Source organism: Schistocerca nitens, chromosome 6, assembly GCF_023898315.1.
Source record: "Schistocerca nitens isolate TAMUIC-IGC-003100 chromosome 6, iqSchNite1.1, whole genome shotgun sequence".
In the NCBI taxonomy this organism is placed as follows: Eukaryota; Metazoa; Arthropoda; class Insecta; order Orthoptera; family Acrididae; genus Schistocerca; species Schistocerca nitens.
Window position 1 is genome coordinate 306,304,725 of NC_064619.1, and position 22,878 is coordinate 306,327,602.

Below are 22,878 nucleotides of genomic sequence, written 5' to 3' on the forward strand. Positions count from 1 at the left end.
ATTAATGGGGGTAGGACGTCAAACGGACCGACTTCGAGCAGGAGAGGCACCACAGGACATTTTAATTTCCACTGTCTATACTTTTACAAATAAATTCATAAAACTTTGTCAGCATGACCAGGAAGGATTCAGAATTCACATTCATAGCAGTGGAAGTTCGGAAACATACCGAAATTTTTTTTTACGTGTGAAATTTCATCTTTTTCACTTGCTAATGGCTTCATTTGTTGCTATAGGTACACTTTTCTTCATAAGTAAGAGAGATTCTTCGATGAATTTTGCACAGAATACAAACCATACTTAAAGGTGTATGAAACTCTAGGATTTTCAAAATCTACTTAAAACTGTGTGTAAAAATTGAGGTAGTTGACTATAAAATTTGTGTTTTTTCTAAACATGAAGTTTAAAATTTAACAGCCCATTCGTTTTTTCATAAATTAAATAAATCCTAGAGTTTCATACACCTGTAAGTATGGTATGTATGCTGTCCAAAATTCAACGAAGAATCTGTGTAACTTATGAAGAAAAGAGTACCTATAGCAATAAATGCTGCTATTAGCAAGTGAAAAAGATGAAATTTGACACGTAAAAAAAATTATATCGTTTTGTTGTCGACCTTCCACTGCAATCAGTGTGAATCCTGAATCCTTCCTGGTGATGATGACCAAGTTATATGAATTTATTTGTAAAAGTATAGACACTGGTTATTAAAATGTCCTGTGATGATTCTCCTGCTCCAAGTCGGCCCGTTTGACGTCCTACCCCCCTTAAGCTACTTTATTTACGCCTTTGAGCGTGAAACTGGCAGAAAAATGTGTTCTGTGTTACTCACGAGTAAACTGAATGTATCCATTTTCTGGTGCAGCTCAGTTTTTATATAAATAAGAATTTGTTTCCACAGCGTGCGAATTTATTCGTAGCTGCGGTCAACGTACACTGTTCTATAAAACAAAGACAGAAAGAAAATGTTTGTTTCTGAATGCCCCCACGCAGCCTTTAGGAAGTGGGTACTGGAAAACTGCAATCTCCGATTGGCTGCACACGAGGTAACTCTGGATCGTGAGCAAGCGAGGAAATCGCGCAAATGACGAGTCCACGCCCCCTCACCCCGCCGGGCCGCTGTCGAGAGCAGCGCTAGCCGTAATTCTCACGGTAACACGCTGCACTGAGTAACGACCTGTTACCCGACAGCTAAAGCAGTTGTTACATCCCACGCGCTGACGAAGTCGTTATTACGTCTGTAATTACTGTTTTGGTTCCTCCAGCAGATTCGTCACGCTGTGCTGGCTAAATTCTCTCAGACTGTCAGGCTGCATCCAGTGCCCCGAGTATTTTTGCCGGAACTAAGCAGCATCAGAGCCCGATCGCAAGATGATTTACTCTATACGTGTTTTACACAAGTTCTTACTCTCTTGTGAGGCTAAGCACTTTAATCAGTAGCAAGCTGCAAGTCCCTCCAGGCGTTCTAACGAGGAAACAACCGCGTCTAAAACATAACAGCTTCATCATATTCCTCTTAGGGTCTCGACGGTCTAGCGTGGTTAGTTTCCACGACGACTCCACAGTCTTTTACATTTACAAGTAGTTGCAGGGAATGTGAATACCACTGCACACGGAAATAAAATGCCCAAAATAACACTGCAGGAAGACACAGCCCGAAAAGTTGAGAGACTAGATTAATAAAAAGCAGACAGTAGTTAAGATTGTAGTTTTAATGCTTCAGGTGATCCACATAGTGTCTCCTCATTCGAGCACGATGCACAGCAAGTTCATACAACCGCGTGAAACTGTCAGAAGAGTCCTTCTTCGGGATGTTAAATTCACACGTTACATTCCTAGCATTTTCGATTTTGGCGAGTCACCATGACCCCGTTCTGCACTATCTCGTTTTGTGGTAGGTTCGTATAAACATCAAGTCTGATTACCCGCAATGACTTCTTCCAAACAAGAGTCTACCCTTGTTTTTTATTTCATTTAATTCCCGGCAGGCGTCCACCCGTCTTTATTCAGAAGTCAATGTGTGCGGCAGAAACTTTGCACCCACTTTTCTCTTCTTCAAAACATTCTGGAGACTGACTTCAACACTTAGAGACGTCCAGCTTTCGTGCTTTATTGCAATTTGTGACTCAACAGTGTTGACACACTATGGCCCTACGTCCGCTACTTAAAACTGCCTACTAAGAACTGACTGACCGAATGCGCATTTGTTGTTTTTAATGATAGTTCAAGCTACCACCATAGTTACTGAGCTTACGAGTTTTGGATGGATGGCGTGTAATGGTTGATAATCCGACTTCTAACAATTTGCTCTGAATAACAGACCAAATAGATATGATTGAGGGTTGTTGTTTACAATGATAGTTCAAGCTGCCACCGTAGTTACTGAGCTTACGAGTTTTGGATGGATGGCGTGTAATGGATGATAATCGGACTTCTAACAATTTGCTCTGAATAACAGAGCAAACAGACAAGATTGAGGGTAGTAACTTTTGCGAACATTGTTACTCCAATAAAGTAACGCCTGATTCAAACAGAACTTCATATGCCAGGGTAGGACAATTATAATACACAAATGATTAGGTATACGGAACTGTACCTGATTTCATACTTTGAGAATTCAGTGTAAGGTGAGGCCACCCACATGCTGCTGTCAGAACCTCTAAGCATCGGGACATGGATCAGACAGAGCTCACATATGTTTCTGGGGAGTCACCACCCATGCCTTTCTGATAACACCATCGTCAAATATTTTCTCTTGCAATAATGAACCATCGTCACGAAAATCCGTCACCATTACGAAACCCATTCGATATCAGTTAACCGCCGCTCTTCCACTCCACATCATCCATCCCAGTACGCCTAAAAATTTTAAAACAGAAACTTCTGAGTACAGACACTGTTTGTAGCCTTGATGCCAAATGTTACGGTTTGGCCTTCAGTTCGAAGACTGGGTTGGTGCAGCTCTTTGCACTAGTCTGTCCTGTGCACTCGTCTGCATCGTGAAACCTACATCCACTTAAACCTCCATATTGTATCTATGCCTAAGTCTGCCACTAAAATTTTCATCCTCCTCACTTCCTGCCATTATCAAATTGACTGTTTCTCTGCGCTTTAGAAAGTGCCTTACCAACCGATCACTTCCATTAGTCAAGTTGTGCCAAAATTTTGTTTTTTCCTCACTTCGATTCGGTACTTTCTCTTGACTTATTCGACGTACCCATCTAACCTTCAGCGTTCTTATGTAAGCACCATCTTTTAATAGCTTATATTTTCTTCATGGTAGAACTACTCATTGTCCAAGTTTCACATCTTTACAAGACTACACTCTAGGCAAATACTTTCAGATAAGACTTCCTAAATTTAAATTTCTATTACACGTTGTCAAATTCCTCTTTTTCATAAATGCTTTTCTTGCCGTTACTCGTCTGCATTTTATAGTGTCTCTACTTCGGCCATCGTTAGATATTTTGGTGCCGAAGTAATTAAACTCATCTACAGCTTGTAGTGTCTCATTTCTTTGTCAAATTCCCTCAGCGTCCCCTGTTTCTTTCGACAACATTCCGTTACCCTTGTTTACTTTTTTTGATGATTACATGTATCTCTTTTCAAGACACTACTCACACCGCTCTACTGCTCTTTCGATTCCCTCGTTATCTCTGACTCAATCACAACGTTGTCAGCAAGTCTCAAAGTTTTTATTTCTGCTTCCTAAACATTAATCTCCTTTCCAGGTTTCTCCTTAATTTCCTTTGCTGCTTTCTCAGTGCACAGATTGTGTAACATGGAGATAAGCTAAAAAATGGTTCACATGGCTCTGAGCACTATGGGACTTAACATCTATGGTCATCAGTCCCCTAGAACTTAGAACTACTTAAACCTAACTAACCTAAAGACAGCACACAACACCCAGTCATCACGAGATAAGCTACATACCTATCTCACTTCCTTCTCAATTAGTGCTTTCCTTCACTGCCTTTAGACCCTTATAACTGCAATCCGGTTTATGTAGAAGTTGTAAATAATCTTTCTCTCCTTGGAGTTTATTTCCGATACTTTCAAAATTTTAAGGAGCGTAGTGCAGTCAACATTGTAAAAATCTTTCTCCAAAGCTACAGGTACAGATGTAAATTTCAAACACACTTCTAAGAGAAGTCATAGGGTCCATATTGTCTCGTGTGTTGCTACTTTTCGACGGAATTCAGTCTGCAACTCGTAGAATTGTGGCTAGCATTAGTGACACTCTATCACGTGGTTTTAGGATTTGTTCCCGGCCGCGTTGGTGATTTTTCTGTGCTCGGGGCCAGGTAGGTGTATTATCTTGATTTTCATTTTACCATCAACGTCGCGTAAGACGTGAAAGGGCATTGAAGAAAAAATATTCCACCAGGCGACGGACATCCCAGGTGGCGTCCCCGACGAACACTTGATTTCCTGAACCCGAAGTTACCGTCCCCATGATCGGCTTTTAAAAGTTTTTTGGTTCTTCTGTAATTAATTTGTGACTGTACTTTGCAGATAAAACTTATTAAACTTATGGTTCGGCTGTATTCATAAATGTCATCACCTGCCTTTTCTGTCATTGGAATTACTACACTGTTCTTAAATTCTGAGGGTGTTTCTCCTTAAGTCTTGCACATCAGGTGGGTTAGTTTTTCATGGCTGGCTCTCACAAGAATCCAAAAAAATAGCAGAGAATGGTGTTAACTACATGGACGTTATTTCCACTTCTACATCTTCACCTACTTCTTCTTCTCTTTCTATAATAGCACCGAAGTATTACTGCACACGTAAACTTGTACAGCTGTGGCTGGTTTTGGATCGTGTCAGTCTGTGCTGCGACAATGCGTCCACTACACTGTTCATAGTACATTATCCGCGTACCTGTTTTCTTATTCATTATTAGACCAACTCCTGCATCACTCCTATTTAATTTTCTATTTATAAACCTAGAGACACCTGACCTGAAGTCCTGTTATTTCTACCACTGCATTACACAATTCCCACTATGTTTAACTTCTATCTACCCATTTCGCTTTTTAAATTTCCTAACCTACTCAGTCGATTAAATGATCTAACACTCCACACACTGACCTGTAGGATGCCAGTTTCGTTTCTGCTGATGACAACATTTATTTTGTGTGGTCCCTGCCCGAAGAATCCGATGTGAGACTGTTTTACCTTCAGAATATTTTACTCAAGAGTTTTCCATCATAGGTAAGGTTGAGAGGTGGCATGAGCCCCCTCTCATATTTCTATCTTACGATTCTCCTCTCTAGTTGCATGCGGTGGAGGGTTGCTTTTCCTTAACACGCGTACTTCCCACGCAGCGTCTCTCGTCACCCGGGTGGGCCGGTGACAGGCGGGCTCTGTGGAACTGGAGAGAGTTAAGCCGACGTGTGTGAGGCAGTCGAGTGAATGCTTTTCAGACGCCGACATTGTCAAGAGACACGCCCGCTGGGGTGTGAAGTAGCGGCTGGGCTAGAGGTTCCGTTACTTCAGAGAAACTTTGCGAAAACACTTTCTGGCGGGCTACCAGCGAGGCGTGGGAATGACTTGTGTACCCACGCAGTTGTGGCGGGAAAATTCCCGCACTTTCTGCAAAATCAGCACAGAAATTGGCGCCAAGAATCTCCATTGGTGGAATGGTAGTGCTCCGGCAATGGAGTGGAATTTCCGCCGGTTTTCGAGTTGCTGATTGGAACGTAACCACGGCCACTGTCGTGGGGGCGGGAATGTTTGGTGTTCGGCCTGTACGGGTGCTCTGAGTAGTCGGCAGTCGCCTTTCGGTCGAGGACGTCGGAGCAACCAGCCCTCGCCTGCGGTACGCCAGATCGTGTTCTGGGAGATAAGAAGACTGTTGGTAATGTACGTCCGCAGCACCGGCAGATAGGGATTTTCCTAGGTGATAATCAGAGCTCAGCAGAGCGCGCCTGTTCATCCTTTTCTAACTTTGTTCAGTTTCGAGTAGCAGCAATTACTATTGGGTTAGCTGTGTGTCTCTCTTGAGATTTGAGTGGAAAGGAATTGGCTCCACATACCACTTCGTCTTAAACCTCACGATCTAAGTTAGGGACAACTTCACCTTTACTGTGTTTGTATGAATCTCCAATTTTAGCCAATTTGATGTTTTATATTTCCTGTGTCTCTTTTACTATTCTGCGTTTAATCTTAATAAATCATATTGTTATTTTGGACAGAACTTTCTTTCTGTTAATCAATAGAGCAACCCTATCATTCCTCACTATGCTAATGAAACCTTTGTTTATTTAACTTATTTATCAAATTAAATTATTGCAGGTGCCAAACTCTCTTCTACTCCACTAGCAGGGTTGATTAGAGTCAGTTCGCGTATTTGTTTTATCCTTGTGCAACAGCAAAAGTCGGAGTTAGAATAGGGGGGGCTTAGAGCATGATTTACACATGTGGATTCTAGTAGAATTTAGTGATAAATACACTACTAGCCCCGGCACCTCGCATAATATGGCGACCCTTGGCCTCGGATCTTTCCTGTGAATCTCTGATAAACAAACAGGATTCTTAGTAGGAACATTCAATTTTTTTTCTCTCTATTTTTTTTAATGATTAATACCCAAGTTTTTTTTGGTAGTTCCGCGTTTAGTTTTAAGTAGCGGCGCATGACTACAGTTTTTGTTTTCAGTGTATATATTTTTTGTTCATTGTTTTTTTTGTGTTTCGCTGATGTGGTGTCTGTACCGCATCGCACTTTGTCGGATTTGTGTGCGGTTTCTGTACCACATCAAATTGTGTTTGTGATTACAGCGTTGGAACAGCGTTGTTGAAATTTTATGTTTTGAGAGGCACCCACTTGCCTTTCTCATACTGTGGCATCAAGCAGTCAGGCCTGCAAGATGGGTGGTTTGCCAAGCGAGTGGATTAGCAACATGAATTCTCGTATCTTACGATTTTGTTATAAATTATCCTCCTGCATGAATAATACGCAACGGAAACACGCATCTGACTATAGAACTCTGTCTGCACAGTACGCACTGGCAATACCACACTTACTTTTTGTCTTTGATTTAACGGCTTTTATACAAATTCGGGACATTATGATAACATACAATTTAATGAAATAGGCCACTAATCTCTTTCTTTTCACTATTTGATTTATTCATTAGCACACAAATTCTACAACCTACGACAATATCATAAGAGAATTTCCATACTACGGTCTCGTAATCTATCTACCACAACTGTGCACTCCCTGGATCGGATGGTGGATCTTTTATTATACCTCACACTTCGCCTCTCACAATCATTCTCCAGAAACATTCCTCCAGATCGAGCGATGCAGAAGGAACAGGCATACCCACAAAATCTTCCGAAACTACCTTGCTACTCCCATGCAAAACACACATATTCAAATTACAAGACATACCCAATACAACAATCTGAAATAATACACAAAAACCGTTACAACTTCATCATTTTCCGCTTTCCCACTTCAATCAATATTTAACCCAGTTTCACTCGACACTGCCCCAATTTGTAATTCCAGTTTCCTACTGTGAACTCTGGAGATAAACGCTCGTCTTCCTGTGCAATGCAAGCCAAGTGGCGTTGTTGGAAAAACGGCAGACTCACCTTGATTTTCTCTCAGAGTTTAAATTCAGCGTCACACGGAATGATATTTCTTAAATACTTCAATTTATGATACACACGCAATTCTTAAATATATCAGCTTATTGTACACACGCTATTAATTCTCAAATATTTCAGCTTATGGTACACACGATATTAATTCTTAAATATTTCAGCTTATTGTACCCACGCTAGTATCTCAACTTATAACTACACGTGGTCCCTTTGTGACCGTTGGTTTACTATAATCCCTTTAAAATTACCTGCCTCACTTTGTAATTTTCCCCACAAAAGATCCTAGGAAAGAGAAATGATTAGTTCTAACTACTCTTAAGTATTCCACATCCATACCATGCCTCCACGCTTTCATTACGGAGCACAACAAAAAACAGGTCTTCACAGCAGAAGGTTCAGCGCCAGAGTGCCGAGTCTGAAACATGGCCGTCTTTTCGTTCTCTCGCACCTCTCTCGAAGTGGGAGAAGCACCTTGCTACCTTATTGGTCAGCCCCATTTCAGACGCTCAAAGCTCTGGTAATTTCCATCTCTTTGGTCTCACCAAAGGTAGCCAAAGGATCGACTCAAAGATGCTCATGTCGATTCACTATCTGTGGTTAGCAGACGACCATACATTCATTCATTTACACCACACAGATCTCACCAAACGGGATGTAGGGATTTATTTTGCGGAAGTGCACATGTGATCAATTAAATAAATAACTTGTCATTCTTTCCCACACTGGTATCCGGCTTCGCTGTATTAATTGAAATTATTGAGTTACTTTTACACAAAAAATGTGTTGTTCTGACAAGAATTTCGTACCTATTCTCAATGTTGGGCGGTACTGTACCCTTTCATCACCGGCTACCCATGCAGAAAAAAATGGCACGGTACTATCCTTGCAATGCGAGGGTAGTTCCGAACATTTTTTTTTTTTTTTTTAAGAAAACTGTATTAAAACAAACGTAGCAATTCATCAAAATAACCAGGAGGAGACCTTAGCCCCTGGTGACCTCAAATAGACGACCAAATTATATTGTACTCTCCACAATCCGGAGTAACGTACACATACAAATATATAACAATCCACATGACAAATAAAACATCACATCATAGAAATGAAAAAATAATATTGAGATAAAAATTTGCTTTAGTTACTGGGATCTTCGTTACTCATGAAATTTTAAATGGCTCACCGTCCAAACACAGAGCAAGTAATCTGACATTCATAAATTGCGCTGTAAAAACCCTTACATAGCAAAGTCTAAATACAAAACAAAATCAACAAAAGAAAAAAAATTCGTACACTAGTTACACGTAGAATGTCAGGCACCATACCATTACTCTAAAATATACCTCAAACCTACAGAGAAATAAAAACTGAGAAGAAAAACAATAAAATATTCCACAAGTTACATACTGGTTACGTAATATAGTTCGTCTAAGACATCATGTCACACCTCATTAACTATCATCACCTAAACAATTGCCACAGCTACTCGACAGTGAGTTTAACCTTATCCTATATCCATCAGTACAAATACCTGCTGCTGAGCTAGTCAGTCCATCAACTTTGATCAATACTCGCAATAAATAGTTTATCAATAAGTGCTTGAATCCACCAGTAGCTCTCTTATCTTACTCTACTGTTCATTTCTCTGTTGTCACACATATAGACGACAAGAACTTGCATTTCGACTAGCCTTCGTTACACTTTAATGTGAAATATCACCACTGTGATAATAGAAATAAGTGGCTTCAGTCAAAACACCAACAAGATTATTACCATGCACGACATCAAAATACATCAGTTAATTCCGATATTTGTTGTGCAATGCAAATTCTTCTCCCCTGTGACAACCTTACTGATAAATGCTACAAGGGCCGCTACGTTAGTATTACGCCACTGGCTAATAGTTAAAGCATCATTGTACCAAATATTCTAATACACATGCTACGTGAACTTGATAACCCAGAACAAACCAAAAAACAAACACTAACTATTCTAAACACAATTATTAATAAAATACAATTACGCTTGCTGTCCCTTCAGGAATGAAACATATAAAAAAAAATTTACACAATTACAAATACATTATTCCCTATCTTGCGAGTCACACGGAAACATTTCATTCTGTGATTTTCTTGGGGTCAAAAAGTTGCTGATAATTTTCCTAGAACCACTGTCTCGGTGTCAAAGCTCTCCCATGGTTACCCGGACGAAAGTCTTTGAGTCACTCAATTCGGCATTTTGAACACGCACTGAACAGTAAACTGTATCTCTCATTAAGCACAAATGTCATAGTCACTCTCAGAGTACCATCCACACGAATCTGTTCGTCCAAAAAAAATGGCCCTACAACTACTATTACCCACGGTTCTGTCCTTTCAGTTCATGGTGTAATTAAAAGTCGTAAGTTTCAACAAACAGCACTTATTCCCGCGCCAATCCGAGAAACGTCTCCTACTACAGACGCAAATGTCAATGTCCCACTCTAATTGTTCACCAAACGACAACTGTCCTCTAAGTATACCAAGTGTCCCACATGCAATTCACAAAGCACACTTAACAAGTCACTGCCAAAAGTTTATGGATCCCACCATTCAGTGGTCAAGACAAAACAAAACAATCGTCCTGTCTGCTAAGGACAACATCTTTTCCACCTCTCACAATGTGGAAACACCAGTCCTTCACTTTCCACCTTATGGAAAGTCGCAGTCATCTTGTTTCACGGCTCCACAGTCCAGTACAAGTTAATAGCTGCAGGTAAAAAATGCTCGCCGGGCTCTGTCGCGCCTCGTCCATTCAGCAGTAGCGTCGCTGCGCGCGCCGTTGAGCAGAAGAAACCACCCGCTGTTGCCTCCGCGGGCTACCTTCCCCAGTCGTAAGGGTGGCGGAACTCATGAATGGCCAGTGATACGTGCGTGTCGCCCCAGGCCGTTGACCTGCTGTAGCGGGCGCGTGGAGTGTACCTCGTCCCGACAATGGAGTGGGGAGTGCCGCGGCTGTGTCCCCTGTCGTCGTGGTGACGTCAGCTCGGCCCGTTAGCGGTATGGGCGTTACGACACCCAATTAGCCAGATCTTCCGTGCATCTCGCAACATTACAGACAAAAGGATATACAGCATTTAAATACTCATTGATTACATGTATTATCTATTAGCTACATTGGTAACAAAAGAATCTTTGTTCTAAAAAGAACATAAAATTATACACCCTAGTTTTCTACACAGACAACATACATTTATCTATCCTTTTTCTATAGATAGCCCACACTCGTGCTATTCTTTGTACCTGTCGTCCCTCATACAAAACATGAAGGTGTAAAATAAAGAACAAAATGAATAAGAAACAATCTATACAACTCATAATTACAATACAAAATAGTAAACTACTCTAACATCCTATCACAGTGAAAAATATTAGAAACTGTTGATTCTCACGCTACAATATACAATGAACCTTTTGTGCTTATGACACACTGAAATTAAAATCCCTTGAAAGTGTTCTAACAAAAAAATGAGAAAATAATCTACACAACTCTCAATTACCTACCACATGTTATTAAATAGTAAACTACTTTAACATCCTAACACAATAAACATTTTAGAAACTGGTGACTTTAAATCTACAACATATAATGCACCTCTGTGCTTGTGACAGACTGAAAATTCGTATCTCTTCACATACTTTACATTTCATTATATATAACAACGTTTCTAGGACACGTATGACAGATCCTGACCTCACATCAAGGTTCATCCCAACAAACAATAAAACACAATAATGTTTTAGTTATGGATCGGTAGCATCCCCTTTACAGGAGTGTGCGCATTGATCACACTACTCTACGACTCTCACTCACCAGACATCACATTTTTTCTCTCATTCAATCCATTAACACACTAACAGAATAGGTTTAGAAGTCAGCTAACCTTATCACCACCACACTCACTACAACATACCATACCTTTGCTCCCTTATACTCAACCACATAACACATGAAGCTGTGTCGGAGATAGCTTTCCAGTCTCCGAATTCGTCCTTTCACTCTGGCACCTCTCTCCATCGGCTTACCTCTGCATTCACTTTATGCTAATATCAACCTAGAATTGCGACATTTCATCTAAGAACAAAAAATACACAAATTATTCATCCTGCAAAAAATAGCTGTACACATTCTTGGTACCGTTTTGATTAGTTATACTGGTACGAGGCTTCAACAACAACAAAAAATATTTTTCTCAAATCGCAATTGTTATGCTAAGAATTAGATCTACACCTACATTACATCTTTCGTCAGTATTCCACAACGTTCACCATCTGGGTCTCATACTCCCTTTACGTCCTTTCACATTGTGCAGTTGTCCTCATCTCTTCATTCGTATTTCGGCTCTCCGTCCGTCCATTACTCCATCATTTCCTGGTCTTCCTTCGCCATTGGCATCAATCTCTATTGCAGCATACACAGGCCTCTCTGTAACATACATCTAAGACATCTCCACATTATTCAATTCTACTCACCTTTATTTTACCGCTGCTTCATCACGTCGAATCTCCCTTCATCATTCACACTGCTTCACGTCGATTCTCTCCTCAAAAATTCACCTTTATCCACTACTATTTATCACGTCGCTTCTCTATCTACCATCTTTATTCACTCATTAATCATCACGTCGTTTCTGCTTGATCCTTATTCATACGACAAAAAAAACACGTACATACACCACTCTGTCGACTCCTGTTCATGACTCATTTGACCAGTCTATTCCGTCATACTTCCTGACATCCCGCCTGAAAATTCTTATGTTCGATTTGACCCTGCACAACGTTACACACCACAAATAAATACACTGACTATCTACCATAAATTACCTACTTTAGATCTATCCTTAACTTTTCCATAATTTGATGTTGGAAATGTGATGAAGCCCACGAGATTGTTTTCCCTTGATCGTCTCAATCAGTACAGCATTTTCATGTACAATCCGCCTCACTCTGAAAGGTCCACTATACACAGTAAAGAATTTGCTAGTTAGAAATCTGTGCTTCTTAGATAATCGATGAGTTTTTATTAGAACCTTGTCTCCTACTGCCAATTCTATCTTACGGATCTTTCCTTTCTGCTTCTCCTGCCTATCCTTAGCTGCTTTCTTAATTCGCTCTATCGCAACCTTGACAATTTCTGTGTGCCTCTGCTTTCCTGATCGCGGAAAATCTACCAGCTCCCGGACTCGATCTGGTGGTGGTTCATTCTTTAGCACCGTAATTGGTGATAAACCAGTTGCTCCATGTGGTAGCTCATTGAGGATGTCCTGAAAATCTTTGAGAAAAATACTCCAACTTCTGTGTTGCCTATGGCAATAGATCTTACACAATTTTCCCAGTTCTTTTACTACTCTTTCACTGGGGTTACTTGCAGCATGGTATCGGGATATGAACACCGGTTTTATCCTTCTTCTCTTCAGTGTGGTTAGCCATTGTCTGGATCTATATTGTGGTCCATTGTCAGCAATGAACTTTTCTACAGTCCCTACTTCTCGCAAAAAGTTTTTAACGATCGCTGCTGCTACTGTCCTTCCCGTCGCACGTTTCAATGCGGTAAAAGTCACATACTTTGACACCAATTCCACTGCCACTAAAACATATCTATATCCCTGCACTGACCTAGGTAGCGGGCCAAACAAATCTGTTGCTCCGAATTCCCTCAGTCTACCTGGCACTATCGGAAAAAGCGGTGCTTTGCATGAGATAGTTAATGATTTTGCCTTCTGGCACAATTTGCAACTACCAAGCACGTTCTTGATCCTCCTCTCCATACTAATGAAATAAACTGATTCCCTTAACTTCTTACAGCATTTCCTTGCTCCGTAATGTCCGTAACTTAGGTGCGTGTACCAGATCAACTTGTTGACTATTTCATTTGGTATACACAACACCCAGTCTTGTGTGTTCGGATTTCTACGGTAGAAAAGGACCCCATTCTGAATTGTATAAAAACGTGCTATATTGGCGTCTAAGTTCGCTCTAACTCTGTCCTTCACCATTCTCCATGACGCGTCTTTATCCTGCTCTTTCGCGATATTTGTGAGTACCGTCCCTATGTATTTCTCGAATGGCACGCCCTGCATATACAATATATCATATCTGTTCTCGTTTACCTCCTCATCAAAGCATTGACCATGACCTACTGGGTTCCTTGACAACGCATCTGCCACTATATTCTGTGGCCCAGGAATATACGTGACCGAAAACTGAAACTTCTGTAAATAGAGTGCCCACCTAGCGAGTCGCCTATGATTGAGTTTGGCCGACATTAGAAACTGTAGTGACTTGTGGTCAGTATAGATTTTAGTATGCCTTCCATACAAATAGTATCTAAACTTACTAAAACCCCATACTATTGCCAAAGCTTCAAGCTCAGTTACCGTGTAATTTCTCTCAGCTTTGCTAAGCACTCGGCTCGCAAATGCAATAGGTTGTTGTATTACTTCTCCTCCTTGCTCTTGCTCTTGGAACAATGTTACCCCAAGTCCACTACGGGAACTGTCCGTGGCCATACAAAATTCTTTCTCTAGGTCTGGATGCCCGAGAAGAGGTGCCGATAGCAGTGCCTTCTTTAACGCCTCATATTCTTCCTGCGCGACAGGGTCCCAATTCCATACCGTTTTCTTTCCAGTCAGCTGACATAGTCTGGGTGTCGCTGCACCCCCAATCTTAATGAACCTCCTGTAAAAATTGATTAATCCTAAATAACCCCGTAGCTGACGTTTTGTTCTCGGTACCGGAAAATCTCTGATTGCTTCGAGTTTGTCTGGATTTGGTCTTATTCCCTCTGGCGTCACAATGTGACCTAGAAACTCGATTTCTTTTCGTCCAAATTCTGATTTTCCCAAATTCACGGTCACCCCATGTCTCTCCAGTGCACCGAGCAATATGCCTAACGTTCTATTGTGGTCTTCCCAGTTTCTCTCTGCTATCAGGACATCATCCACGTACTGTGTTACCTTGTCTTTTATTTCATTAGGAATGACAGTATTTAGCGCTCTGATAAATGCCGCGGATGATACATTTAACCCAAATGGTAGTTTCCGGAATTGATACGATTTTCCGTAGCACAAGAAAGCAGTGTATTTCCTACACCCCCGATCTAACTCCACCTGCCAGAAACTCATTCTCAAATCGACTGAGCTTAGAACTCTGATCCCGTGGAACTTTTGTAGCAATTCGTCAAGTGTCAGCGGCCGATCTGTCTCTGGCTCAATTATCTTATTAATCCTTCTTGCGTCCAACACTAATCTAATTGACCCATCCTTTTTTTCAACACAAACTAAAGGACTGTTGTACGGACTGGATGCTGGTTCGATTATCCCTTGTTGTAGCATGCTTTCGATCTCAGCTTCCACTCTTTCTTTGTACACAACAGGTATCGGGTACACTTGGGCCCTAAACTGTTTGTGTGGCTTGACCTTGAATCTATACACAAAATTTCTTATTGTACCTGCAGCATGTTTAAATACCTTTCTATTCTCGTATAAAATTTTCTGCAATTCCCCGTAGATCGTGGTCCCTCGTAAATGCCAGATTTTCTCCCTGATCTCCTCCTCCAAACATTTATGAATTTCCTTCTTCTCTTGTTCGAACCCCGTATTCTGTGCCTGTTTACCGGACTTTACCGCCAGACATAATGCTAAGTGTGCGTTATCTTTACCATGTAAGCAATCGTCGAATCTTAATGTAATTTCCTCCGAATCTCGTTTCAACTCCATCGAACCATTTCTCATGTTAACGACTGCTTTATATTGGTTCAAAAAATTAACGCCTAATATCCCTTCAACAGTTAGAGATGACACAATCATGAACACTGTACTAAACCTCTTCGCCTGGCACACGAAGTCTACCTGCGCTTGTAACTTCACCTCAATCCCCTTTCCTGTAATTGCCCCTCTCACTGTTGTCCTTTGCAATGGCAACGTTGGCCATGGTTTTGTAAGACTACAACACTTAAACACATCTTCCCTCAATACACTCATTACACTGCCTGTGTCGATAACACAAGGTACGATTATATTATTTATCTCTACGCTAATTATTGGGTGGACTTCACTCCCCACATCTCCTACCTCCTCTAACAGATTCTCCCTTAGTTTTCCGTAATCGATATACCTAATATTTACATCATTAATAGTCCTGGTTTGAACCCGTCTATCAAGTAGTCACCTTCTTGTCCCTCCGTCATTGTGACAATGATTGTGCTGTCGTGAACCCAATAACTGCCTATCCTCTCTCCGCCCATCATTCTCATTTTCTCTTCTTCTTCCATCTCTGTCCCATCTTCTATTTTCCCGGTTTGCTGGTCGATATCCCCATGAATTCTGCCCCCTATTTCCTCGCCATCTTCCATTTCCGTCATTCCTCTGATTCCCTGCTCTCCTGTCATTCTGATAGTTTCTTCCGTCCCTATCCTCAACTCTGTCTGACCTATGAGTCATGTCGGCGTTCACAATGTTACTCTCATTTCCCAGTTCCTGTAAGAGGTGCTGAAATGACGCAGAATCGTTCAAGCCTCTGCCTGCTATCACTATATCTCTGCGCAATCTCACTGGCAACTTCGTGATACAGATCCTAATGAGCTCCCCAGTTTCGTATGGCACATCCAAATACCTGTTTCGTCTCAGCATTTCCTGATAGCACGACACTGGATCCCTTATACCACCTTCGTTACAATTTGGCATCATCAATATGCTTTGCTTAACCTGGTCCTGCTTACTTTTCGACCAGAATTCATTTAAAAACTTGTCACAAAACATCTTGTAGCTACTACAGTCTTTAATAACCTCCTGCATTTTTGCTCTAGCCTCGTCCCTCAAATGGTTACACACAAACTTCATTTTGAGGAGCGGTCCCCACGATGAAGGTAATGAATCTTGAAATTGAGACAGCCACAGGCATGGATGTTGGTAATTATCAGGATCCGGAAAGCAAGTGTACGTTTGTACCGACACGAAGTGCCTCCTACATTCTTCTTCCGCATCTATGTTTTCCGACCTTGGGCTATACCCAGTTGGGTTTGCCACCTGTTTTATCCGACACAACCGTTCTTCTAACTCTCTGAGTTCGTCTTCCTCTTTCTGCCTATTTTCGTTTTTTGAATTTATCTCACTCTCCCTCTGCAGTCTACCTGGTGGTGTTTCACCTTCGCTTCTGCACGCTAATTGCAACTGTGCTAGTTCTTCCCTATGTTTCCTATTTGTTTCTAATTGTGCCTCTTTAAACTGCAATAGCGATTGTATCTCCTCTTGGTCGGCATAAACCTCTCGCTGCGTACTGTCAGAGCCTGTTTCGCCTCTCATACTGATCTTTTCTACATCTGCGCTAATCGTATTCATTCTGGCCACTACCACCGCAACTTCATCCCTGTGTTTATTTAGCGCCATTTCCTGCCATGTGACTTGAGCTTCTACGCTGTCTAATGCCCCTTGTTTATCTGCAAGTAAGTCCTCTACTATCTCTTTGATTCGCTCATCCGGCAACACGTCCCCACGTTCGGTAATATCGCTCTCTATTGCACTTACTCGTACCTCCAAATTATTGGTTTTTTCTTTCACAGCATCACATACTTGCTTTACCGCATCCAGATTCTTCTCCCCCTCATCTAACCGATTATTAACTGCGGACAGACGCTCATCGATAACTGTGTGTAGCTTCCTCATTGCCTCTTTATTTCCCCTATCCATTGTTTCCAATCTCTCCTTAGTCTCCCTATCTCTCTCCTTATTATCTCTATTGATTGCTTCTAATCTTTCGTTATTTGCTTCCAATCCTTTCTTAGTCTCCCTACTCATTGCTTCCAATCTTTCTTTATTCTCTCTATCCATTCTCTGTAAAAACTGCATTAGCCCATCGTTATTTCCTACTTTCGACGCGCTCACCTCGTTCGCCTGAGAAACCGTAGCTTCGCTAAGGGTAGCTGCACTTTCACTCTCTACCTGACCGAGTCCCTGCTCGCCCGCGTCGTTCGGAAAGGCCCCCGATAGTGAACAAAGCCCCCTGCACAAAGGCTCCCCTTGCAGCGGTCCACTGAACAATACAGCCTCTTCGGAGTGCCTGCCGTCCCCTCTCATTAACTCACGGTCAACACCTACTTCCCGCTGCACTGCTACATTCACGCCAGAATCGTTATTCTCCATGGTGACTATACTTTTAGCCTGCGACCTAGTTACTACGGACATTACACAAAAAAATTATAAAACGATCTTCTAGCCTTGTGCTATACTGCAATTAATTACATAAAATAAAATAAAAGATCCTCACCAATCCAGAAAGAAATTGCAAACGGAAAAAACTTTACTTCTTAGCGCTATCACAATATATTCCATCAAAAAAAAAAAAAATTTAACAGCAAACCCTAACAACAAAATATCCTAACAAAAATGATCCTGGCAACAAAATTATCGTGACAAAAACGGAATCTTGGCAACAAAATATCCTAACCAATAAATAATCCTGGCAACAATTATCCTAACAATTTAAACATCCTGGCAGGGTCGAAATTATGAGAGGCACCCACTTGCCTTTCTCATACTGTGGCATCAAGCAGTCAGGCCTGCAAGATGGGTGGTTTGCCAAGCGAGTGGATTAGCAACATGAATTCTCGTATCTTACGATTTTGTTATAAATTATCCTCCTGCATGAATAATACGCAACGGAAACACGCATCTGACTATAGAACTCTGTCTGCACAGTACGCACTGGCAATACCACACTTACTTTTTGTCTTTGATTTAACGGCTTTTATACAAATTCGGGACATTATGATAACATACAATTTAATGAAATAGGCCACTAATCTCTTTCTTTTCACTATTTGATTTATTCATTAGCACACAAATTCTACAACCTACGACAATATCATAAGAGAATTTCCATACTACGGTCTCGTAATCTATCTACCACAACTGTGCACTCCCTGGATCGGATGGTGGATCTTTTATTATACCTCACACTTCGCCTCTCACAATCATTCTCCAGAAACATTCCTCCAGATCGAGCGATGCAGAAGGAACAGGCATACCCACAAAATCTTCCGAAACTACCTTGCTACTCCCATGCAAAACACACATATTCAAATTACAAGACATACCCAATACAACAATCTGAAATAATACACAAAAACCGTTACAACTTCATCATTTTCCGCTTTCCCACTTCAATCAATATTTAACCCAGTTTCACTCGACACTGCCCCAATTTGTAATTCCAGTTTCCTACTGTGAACTCTGGAGATAAACGCTCGTCTTCCTGTGCAATGCAAGCCAAGTGGCGTTGTTGGAAAAACGGCAGACTCACCTTGATTTTCTCTCAGAGTTTAAATTCAGCGTCACACGGAATGATATTTCTTAAATACTTCAATTTATGATACACACGCAATTCTCAAATATATCAGCTTATTGTACACACGCTATTAATTCTCAAATATTTCAGCTTATGGTACACACGATATTAATTCTTAAATATTTCAGCTTATTGTACCCACGCTAGTATCTCAACTTATAACTACACGTGGTCCCTTTGTGACCGTTGGTTTCCTATAATCCCTTTAAAATTACCTGCCTCACTTTGTAATTTTCCCCACAAAAGATCCTAGGAAAGAGAAATGATTAGTTCTAACTACTCTTAAGTATTCCACATCCATACCATGCCTCCACGCTTTCATTACGGAGCACAACAAAAAACAGGTCTTCACAGCAGAAGGTTCAGCGCCAGAGTGCCGAGTCTGAAACATGGCCGTCTTTTCGTTCTCTCGCACCTCTCTCGAAGTGGGAGAAGCACCTTGCTACCTTATTGGTCAGCCCCATTTCAGACGCTCAAAGCTCTGGTAATTTCCATCTCTTTGGTCTCACCAAAGGTAGCCAAAGGATCGACTCAAAGATGCTCATGTCGATTCACTATCTGTGGTTAGCAGACGACCATACATTCATTCATTTACACCACACAGATCTCACCAAACGGGATGTAGGGATTTATTTTGCGGAAGTGCACATGTGATCAATTAAATAAATAACTTGTCATTCTTTCCCACACTGGTATCCGGCTTCGCTGTATTAATTGAAATTATTGAGTTACTTTTACACAAAAAATGTGTTGTTCTGACAAGAATTTCGTACCTATTCTCAATGTTGGGCGGTACTGTACCCTTTCAGTTTATGTGTAAAAAATATATGGAGTAGATTAATTTTATTGTGCATTTTAGATGAATTTGTTTTTATGAATGATAACGAGAAGTAAGGCACGACTATTATCGGGCGAAGCTAAAACAAAAGAGGATAGCATAATGGATAAGGGGCAGTTTACTGACTGGAATAGGTTCGGAGATGAGATGGGCACATTTTTAGCAGGACAGGACGCCAGGGGCATTGATGAGGAAGGTGATTTGGACGCGATCTCAGAGCAGCGTTGCGGCCGTGATTATGATAGTGAAGTAGAGGATGAAACAGAGACAGGCACACAGGTCGAGACGGTAGCAGAAGTTTATAGTCAAACGAACGAGTGCAGACAGAGGCCAGCTCGGTCACGTCAGAGCTCTAGCGCCCAGGTGTCCAGAGTTACATCGCCCATGTTTGAAGAGGATCAAGAAGATGACGTAAACCCAATACTGAGCTTCCTACGATCAATGAAAGAAGAAGCTGACGAACAGCGTAAGAAGCAGGAAGAAGCTGACGAACAGCGTAAGAGGGAGAAGGAAGAAGAGGAGAAACAACGTAAAAAGGAGAAGGAAGAAGAGGAGAAACAACGTAAGAAGGAGAAGGAAGAAGAGGAGAAACAACGTAAGAAGGAGAAGGAAGAAGCTGACGAACAGCGTAAGAAGGACACGGAGGCAATAATTTCGCATATAGGGGAAATTCGTGGGGAATTATTAACAATAAAGAAAGAATGTGGAGAAGCAAAACAAATGTCAACGGTAGCACAAAAAGTAGCAGGCCTTGCCAAAACTGCAGCAACAGGGGCAATGAAAGTCGCGGAAGCAACTTCTAAACTCGCAGGGCGCTTGCGACGTACAACACAATCCCACTCAAAATCCCTAGCATTCTTAAAAACTCAAGGTAATATCGCGGTTGCGAACTCCACGAAACGAATGGAAGAAGTAGAGAGTCGGATAGCAAAACTAGAGCAAAACGGGCACACGAGCACTGCGCGTTCGGATACCCATGATGGAGTACACAGAATTGTGTCTCCGAGGAAAAGCCCGCCGTGCTCTAGCCCAGTGACAGAGTGCGGAACTAACAATGCACACGCAGAAACAGCAAGTAATAGCTCCAATAATTATAGCCCACTTAGGAGAGTGAATTCTGAGTGCCACTTCCACTGTGATACAGAGGTTGCACATCACAGTTATCAGCAAGATAGAACAGGACACTCAGCAGACGTGCAAGTATCGGAAACGAGTGACAACACCAGTGCGAGGATCAGACAGGATTTTGATCACAATCACTTCCTGTCGATACTGAAATTCCAGAAGTTCAAAGAAAATGGAGGGTCGATGCATCCGAAGAGCTGGGTGATGCAGTTTACAAATTCATTACCGGCATCATGGCCAACCCAGGCAAAATTAGAATTCATGTGTGGACACATCGAAGGCCAAGCCGCGGAAAAGATGCGGGGTGTGGCAGTGACGTGTCGGACTTATCAGGAATTTGTTGGTGCATTCCTGCGGACCTACTGGTCAAAGGAAACGCAAGATAGGATTAAAGAGGAAATAATATTTTGTCCTGAACTGGAAGTGTCCGGGCATAGGAGCGCAACCAAATTTCTTGATGATTTACTCAAGAAGAATCAATTTTTAGATAGTCCATATAGTAACGGAGAAATCATTAAATTTTGCTTTTCCAAATTGCCAGTTAGGTACCAACAGACACTTGTCGGCAAGTGTGGAGCTGACATAGAAGCATTCAAGATTCTATTGCGCGAACTCGAAGTAGTCTTTGATAAACAAGACGCAAAGGACAGGAAGAAGGGGCAAAGTAACAAATACCACCGGCCAGGAACAGAAGACGACAGCAGATTGCATAATCGCACTGGTCAGTTAGGAAACCAGGGTTACGGAAGTCAAGGTTACGCTATTCAAGGTTATGGAAACCAAAGACACGGAAACCAGAACGTCAGGGAGCAGGGTCAATCTAGACAAGGAATCTGGGATAGAAGGAATAACGAACGGCAAAGCGACCGTAATTGGAGAGAGCGAAACCAAGGACAACGGTGGAACCAGGAGATTGAAACCAGACCCGCAAATCCTAATGCACGTCAGAGGAGGGGGAGCCTAACTAGGGATTGACGCCAGACTAGTGCGAACACAGGCCGCCGGAATTTCGCACGTAATCTCGGACCTGGCCAACTACGGATGATACATTACGAAGATTTATCAGAAATCCTGCTCGAGGAACATAAAGCAACTCCTCGACATGATCGGCAGCCTCTTATCACAGTAGCAATAGCTGAAAAGAGTCTGAATGCGATAATAGATAGTGGAAGCTACATAACAGCAATATCTGAGGCAGCATACAAGAGGTGCTCTCAGGAGATGGACTGGCCTGTCCTATCGGTTAAGAAAACCAAAATAAAAGGGGCATTAGCGGGTAAATGTACGGAGGTCACCCAACAAACAAGACTGGAATTCTCCTGCCAAGGACACAAAATAGAGTCTAACTTCTGGATCGTGCCAAATCTGGCGATCGACATGATAATAGGAACGGACTTCCTAAATGAACATGAAGCGATAGTTGATCTAGGACGAGGTGAAGTGGTTTTGAGGAAAGGGAATCCCGTCCACATTAAGTTCGACGATCAGCTGATCCCAGCTCAACTACCGTCTAACTGTGTTCGGATAAACTATGCGTGTCTGAAAGACAGAAAGGAAGAACAGGACGACGTTGCGGATAGGGGAGAGGACACGGATGAGAATGAAGTCGGAATAATGGGAGAAATAAAGGAGAAAATAGGAGAAAAAGTGGAAGCAATAAAGAATATAAGGGGCGAACACCGCAAAGAACTTCATAAATTACTAGTAGAACATGCGGAGGTCTTCCTTCCCAAGACAGGATCAATAAAGAACTTCCAATATGAATTTCGTGTACGTCCGCACAACCAGTTTCGTGTGCCACCCTATCCAATCCCCTTGGCATATCGACAGAAAGTAGCAGCTGAAATTACGCGAATGCTGAGTGAAGGAATAATAGAACCTACGGCTTCAGCCTATAATAACCCGTTAAGAGTAGTCGAG